The sequence below is a fragment of the Eschrichtius robustus genome, chromosome 8, assembly GCF_028021215.1.
Source record: "Eschrichtius robustus isolate mEscRob2 chromosome 8, mEscRob2.pri, whole genome shotgun sequence".
NCBI classification, from domain to species: Eukaryota; Metazoa; Chordata; class Mammalia; order Artiodactyla; family Eschrichtiidae; genus Eschrichtius; species Eschrichtius robustus.
Genome location: NC_090831.1, coordinates 64,022,200 through 64,029,140, shown reverse-complemented (window position 1 = coordinate 64,029,140; position 6,941 = coordinate 64,022,200). Strand labels below are relative to the sequence as shown.

Genomic DNA, 6,941 nt, shown 5'->3' with positions numbered 1-6,941 from the left:
ACATAGCTCATGCAAAGGCAGCTCAACTAATTCAAGGTTTTGGAAGAAACTTTCAAGATTTTGGCAGAAGATGAGTCTGAAAATGTTGACAAAATCAAAATTGTAGATAATTCATTTTTTCCTATTCACTTGTTTTGCTTATGAGGAAATGTAAGATCAGAAAATTGAAATGATCTACACAAGTTCTGCCAGTTTTTACTCACTTAAACCTTGAATAAGTCACTTAGTCTTTAGGATTCTAAAATATCCTTCTCTATAAAATGGGGATTTTTGTGATGGAATCTGATTCACTTCTTCTACCAATAAGGTTTTTGTGAATCCTAAGAAATTCTATACCTTTCCAGAACTGAGTTGTGTCTCATTTTCCACATAAAAATTCAGTAACAATATTTACTGAATGCTTACGACTAAGTTTTATTTGCTGCTTGCTGCCTTAGTCCCATGACATCCAGATGCAGTCAGATATGATAACAGTCCAGTTATCATATCCTTTTAAATGCCATCACTCAATAAATATAACCCAGTCTCAGAGAGGTAATTTAGGACACTAAGCTGTGTACTGTACAAATCCCATTTCTTCTCCTTCACCCCAGGATCATGACACTGCTTTAGAGTCTGGAATTGAGATGAAGCTTCTTCACCTGTACCTAGAATTGGGAATAGACCCTAGAGGTGATGGGGCAAGGCAAATACCATTCACTGGACAAAGTCATGGTTTGTAGACAAGGAAGATGGCAAGTCCAGGCACCAAAGGCAAACTGATGTACAGGTCACAAAACAAGCATTTTAGAAGAGATAGAGATGGGATAAATCTTAATACATTTTGGATATCTGTGATGTATAGAAAATGGGTGGGGAGGTCACCTGATGGTGGCAGGGGAATGCTACACAGGTGGCACTGACATGTCCTTTCATGGGCTAGTAGGCTTTAAAAACCATGAATGGTGTGGACAGTGGGTGGCAAGTCCAGTTCTTTGCTTTTCTATTTTCTGTACTCTTACAATCTTATTTCTTATTGAAAACATTTCACCTGTCTTATCGAAAATGTTAACAGAATCAATATTTTCTTGCTGAGGTAAATAAAAGAAGACATTTAATAGTATTAATAAGTAGTTACCATGTGTTGAGTGCTTAGTATGACCTAGCCACTGACCTAAACAGTTTGAGCACCATATATTAGTTATGAAGTAGTAATGATTTATTTACACTTTACACGTGATGTAACTAATTTTTGGCAAGGTTATATGAACATCTCTTTGTAATAAAGGGAGGAAAATCATTTTAATGCCTATGTAATTACACCCTCTGTTTGTGGTTTGAAGTTTCTGTACCATCTACCTTTTGAAGGGATATTCTTCAGCATGAGCAGGCATGATGTAAGCATGTGGATTGAATATGCACTACCTTTATCACTGGGGTTTGCTGACCCTTAGGTCAAAATTTTACCAAGAAGACTGAAAATATGAGAGATCATTTAGGGTAATGAAGGATTCTTATACCAAGTTAGGTCACAGGGGCTTCCCTGGTGGCGCAGCGGTTAAGAATCCACCTGCCAATGCAGGGGACACGGGTTCGAGCCCTGGTCCAGGAAGATCCCACATGCCACGGAGCAACTAAGCCTGTGCGCCACAACTACTGAGCCTGTGCTCTAGAGCCCACGAGCCACACTACTGAAGCCCGCGTGCTACAACTCCTGAAGCCCGTGCGCCTAGAGCCTGTGCTCTGCAACAAGAGAAGCCACCACAGTGAGAAGCCCGCGCACCGCATCGAAGAGTAGCCCCCGCTTGCAGCAACTAGAGGAAAGCCCTCGCACAGCAATGAAGACCCAACGCAGCCAAAAATAAATAAATTAAATAAATAAATAAATAAATAAAAGTTAGGTCCCAGGAAATGATTTTCAAGTCTGGAGAAAAAAATTGTCTTTTGTGGGGCTGGGGTGGGGGTGGAGGAGCAGGAAGGATTCATTTAAAGTGTCTTGGAATGATTATTATGAGGGAAAAAAAGAAACAGTCACATCTGAGACTGGATACTTGTGCCAATAATAAGAAATAGCTGTCTGTCCCAAGAATATGGCATTTGTCATTAGGAAAAAACAAAAGACAAAAAGGAAATGGTATTAACCTAAATAAAAAATATTTATAATCAAATGTTTGGCATAATTGAGTAAGCGTGAGAACTGAATAAAATTGCCAATATGGCAGTTTTTACTGGGATGTAATTGGAAGACTTAACCATCCTTCAAATCTTTGGATTTGCATTCCCACAGTTTCAAATTCAGGGCACCAGATTAAAAAAGTACTCCCTCTGTTTTTCTTCCTTAAGGAAAAAGTCTAGTGTTAGACTCTACTTACGATCCAGAAGTTGGCAGAAGGTCAGATTTCTCAGTGCTGTATGTTTCTATCTGCAACATCATCTGGAGGAGGTATTTGACACCATCCACAAGGAAAAGCTAAGATTTGTGGTAGGCAACATGGCCTCCTCTTTGTCAGCTTGTCTTCATGTTATCCTCATGTCAGCAGAATTTATCACAGGGATTACAGTAAATGGATTTCTTATAATCATCAACTGTAATGAATTGGTCAAAAGCAGAAAGCTAACACCAATGCAACTCCTTTTCATATGCATAGAGATGTCTAGATTTGGTTTGCAGATGGTGTTAATGGTAAAGTTTTTTCTCATGTTCTTTCCACTCTTTTTTTTTTTTTAAGGATTGATTGATTGATTGATTGCTATGTTGGGTCTTCGTTTCTGTGCGAGGGCTTTCTCTAGCTGCGGCAAGCGGGGGCCACTCTTCATCGCGGTGCGCGGGCCTCTCACTATCGCGGCCTCTCTTGTTACGGAGTACAGGCTCCAGACGCGCAGGCTCAGTAGTTGTGGCTCATGGGCCTAGTTGCTCCGTGGCATGTGGGATCTTCCCAGACCAGGGCGCGAACCTGTGTCCCCTGCATTAGCAGGCAGACTCCCAACCACTGCGCCACCAGGGAAGCCCCTTTCCACTCTTTTATAGAGTAAAAATTTATGGTACAGCGATGATTTTTTTTGGATGTTTTTCAGCTCTGTCAGTCTCTGGTTTGCCACCTGTCTCTCTGTATTTTACTGCCTCAAGATAACACACTTCACCCAGTACTGTTTTCTTTGGCTGAAATTCAGGATCTCAAAGTTAATGCCTTGGCTGCTTCTGGGAAGCCTGTTGACCTCCGTGAGCATTGCAGCTCTGTGTGTCAAGGTGGATTACCCTAAAAATGTGGATATTGATGTCCTCAGGGATGCCATGCTAAAGCGGACTAAACTCAAGACAAAGCAGATTAATGAAGTGCTTCTTGTCAACTTGGCATTAATATTTCCTCTGGCCATATCTGTGATGTGAACCGTTATGTTATTCATTTCTCTCTATAAGCACGCTCATCGGATGCAAAATGGACCTCTTGGTTTTAGAAGCGCCAGCACTGAAGCCCATATTAATACATTAAGATCAGTGATAACATTCTTTTGCTTCTTTATTTCTTATTTTGCTGGCTTCATGGCAAATATGACATTCAGTATTCCTTATGGGAGTCAGTGCTTCTTTGTGGTTAAGGACTTAATGGCAGCATATATCCCTCTGGCCATTCGGTTATAATGATCTTGAGTAATTCTAAGTTCCAACAACCAATCAGGAGACTTCTGTGCCTCAGAAAGAATCAATGAAGAGGAGGATCAATGTAAAATATTTTGTACTTCCTTGTCATGGTTTCAATGGACTTGTGTTTTGTTTTTGTTTATTTATGTGTTTCGTGTGCTCTCTCTCTCTCCCCTGGAAGCACGAATTTTGATGTTGGATGGATAAGATATATCTTTTTCCAGGACTTGTGTACTTAAAAATATTATGACAGTAACACATATAGATAACTAGTACTTGCATTGGAGTGCCAGTTGTGTTAGAAATCAGAAAAAAATACTAAGACTTCACTTGGCTGACCAAAGTAATTCTGTTATCTGTCTTCCCAGGTCATTGAGAATCTTCTGGTTTAGATGAGCAACATCACGTTGATTTAGTCTAAGACTTGAAACAGTATAGTAATTTGGCTATTTGATTGCACATAACTATTTTCCAAAGAGAGTCATTAGTGTAATTATTTTAAAATGCAAATTATACGTTGAAAGTGTATGTATGTCAGGGCTGTACTCAGGTATACAGATGAAAGTCTTATTTTGCTTTTGATTTTAGTTACTAGTTCAGGTTGGTAAATGATAAGGTGCAAATAGAGCTGGCATATAAATACACAATGTAGGGTCTCCATTTTTTTATGAGTTGAGGAAACATTTTTCAACCCCCTGAAGTGTGAAAGTCATACCCAAATAGGACGTGAGGGAGGTTGCTGACAATGAAGTCCCAGCAGGAAATCATCCAACTGGTGTTTTAACTTCCCTCCTACTAGGAATATTGTCTGAGGTATGGCTGCAGCAAATGACTTGAGGATCTAAAGTAAAAGCTTTGAAATCTGTTGCTAGATTTGAATTGATTCTGCTCTTTTAAAATCTTCCATTCTGTTGCTTTGGGGAAGAAAATATTTTTTGTAATATCTTACATCTCAGGATATCTGTTTGAATCTGTGAAATCCTCACTGGCTCTTAAACAAACAAATAAAAAGCTAGGTAGTCATTTTAATTGTAAATAAATTGTAATTTAAATGGATTAAAAGTTGCCAGGGTGGGGAAAAAAGAAACTAGATATGTGTGTGAATATGTGCACGTGTATGTGTGAATTTTTTTACTTTACAAAATATTTCCACACACAATTCTTTATTTCATTCTCAGAACACTTTGTAAAGTAGGCAGTAGAATTATCTCAGTTTTACAGTTGAGAAATTAAGGTTTGGAGAGGTCATTATACATGTCTAAATCCACTCAACTACAGTCAAGTGGTATAATTGGAATTCAAACCTGGTTCTTCTGTCACTAAAGTCAGTACCCTCTCTGTTTGGTTTTCTTTCCATTATTCTTTTTTTTTTTAAAATAAATTTATTTATTTTATTTATTTATCTTTGGCTGTGTTGGGTCTTCGTTGCTGCGCGCGGACTTTCTCTAGTTGCAGTGTGCGCGCGGACTTTCTCTAGTTGCAGTGAGCAGGGTCTACTCTTCATTTCGGTGCACGGGCTTGTCACTGCAGTGGCTTCTCTTGCTGCGGAGCATGGGCTCTAGGCGTTCAGGCTTCAGTAGTTGTGGCATGTAGGCTCAGTAGTTGTGGCTCGCAGGCTCTAGAGCACAGGCTCAGTAGTTTTGGCGCATCGGCTTAGTTGCTCCGGGGCATGTGGGATTTTCCCGGACCAGGGCTCGAACCCGTGTCCCCTGCATTGCAGGCAGATTCTTAACCGCTGCGCCACCAGAGAGGTCCCTTTCCGGTATTCTTTACAGGCAACTTTAGATTCTGAAAGTCAGGACAAGAAATGACATTCAACCTATTACCTATGACATCCTGTGACATTTCTCTGTTATGTCCCTACAAAGTCAATTAAAAAATATTTCACAAATGTCTGAATTATTCTATTATTGGGTGAAATTATTTATTATCTATTTCATCTCATATTTGGTTTACTAACAGTCTGAAATGATGTACACATAGGTGCTCAATTTACATTTTAGCATCCCTTGACTCTTATATGGTCGGGAAATTGCTGTACCAGTCTCACTTGTTATAGGTCAGGTGGGAGTAACCTCTCTGCTGGGAAAACGGGTATTTACTATGTTTACATCTTGAGTTTTGGCTAATTGTGTAACTGGAAACTACTCCTCAGATTATAGAACCGACTTACAAGCTTTTGCATCATCCTGGGGGAGCCCACACCCCCTGGTCTCCGAGGCCAAGCTGAAAGTCTTATTTATGCTAGTGCCTGAATTACGCAGGGAATCGTGGCAGATATTTACATGGCGAGATCTGATATCATTTGGCCATTTATATCCTCTACTATGCTCATCTATTTTTTTAATTCAAGAAATAATTTTAGTAATTTTTTAAAAATTGTAAAATAATACACAGTCAATGTAAAAAATTGGGAAAATACAGGGGAATTCCCTGGCGGTCCAGTGGTTAGGACTCCTTTCTTTCACTGCCGAAGGCCCGGGTTCCACAAGCCACGCAGCGCAGCGAAAAAAAAAAAAAAAATTGGGAAAATACATATTAGAAGTGAACCTGATACAATCACAGGTAAAATTTTCATATACATTCTTTCAGGATTTGAAATATACATCATATAGACATATATAAGTATATATATATGTATGGGATGGGTATAATTTATTACATTATGAGGATCCTGCTGTATATATACTTTATACTACCTTTGCATTTAAATTACATGTGAGAAATTTGCATATTTTAACAGCTTAATAATGTTTTATTTTATGGTTGTAACTTTGTTTTTAACCACTTTTCTATAATTAACCAGTATCTCCATTAACAAAGAGAACTATAGAGTTGAAAATAATGTTTACATTATTGAAGAAAAAAAGGAAGGAGCTCACCCAAACAAAACAAAACACATAAAAGGTGAAATAAAAATTTACAATTAGGGCTTCCCTGGTGGCGCAGTGGTTGAGAATCTGCCTGCCAATGCAGGGGACACGGGTTCGAGCCCTGGTCTGGGAAGATCCCACATGCCGCGGAGCAACTGGGCCCGTGAGCCACAACTACTGAGCCTGCGCATCTGGAGCCTGTGCTCCGCAACAAGAGAGGCCGCGATAGTGAGAGGCCCAGGCACCGCGATGAAGAGTGGCCCCCGCTTGCCGCAACTAGAGAAAGCCCTCGCACAGAAACGAAGACCCAACACAGCCAAAAATAAATAAATAAATAAATTTAAAAAAAAGTTTACAATTAAAAAAAGGAGAATCTTTTATTATTAATAGTATTTATACATAAGCAAATTGGTATTAATGCCTTGAAAACTTCTGGCATGGGAATCTCT

General features: G+C 39.3%; 1 pseudogene; it reads left to right on the top strand.

The window, feature by feature from the left end:
• The first annotated feature begins 2,470 nt into the window (after positions 1-2,470).
• LOC137768085 (taste receptor type 2 member 7-like) lies at positions 2,471-3,687 on the top strand (annotated as a pseudogene).
• The last annotated feature ends 3,254 nt before the right edge of the window (positions 3,688-6,941 follow it).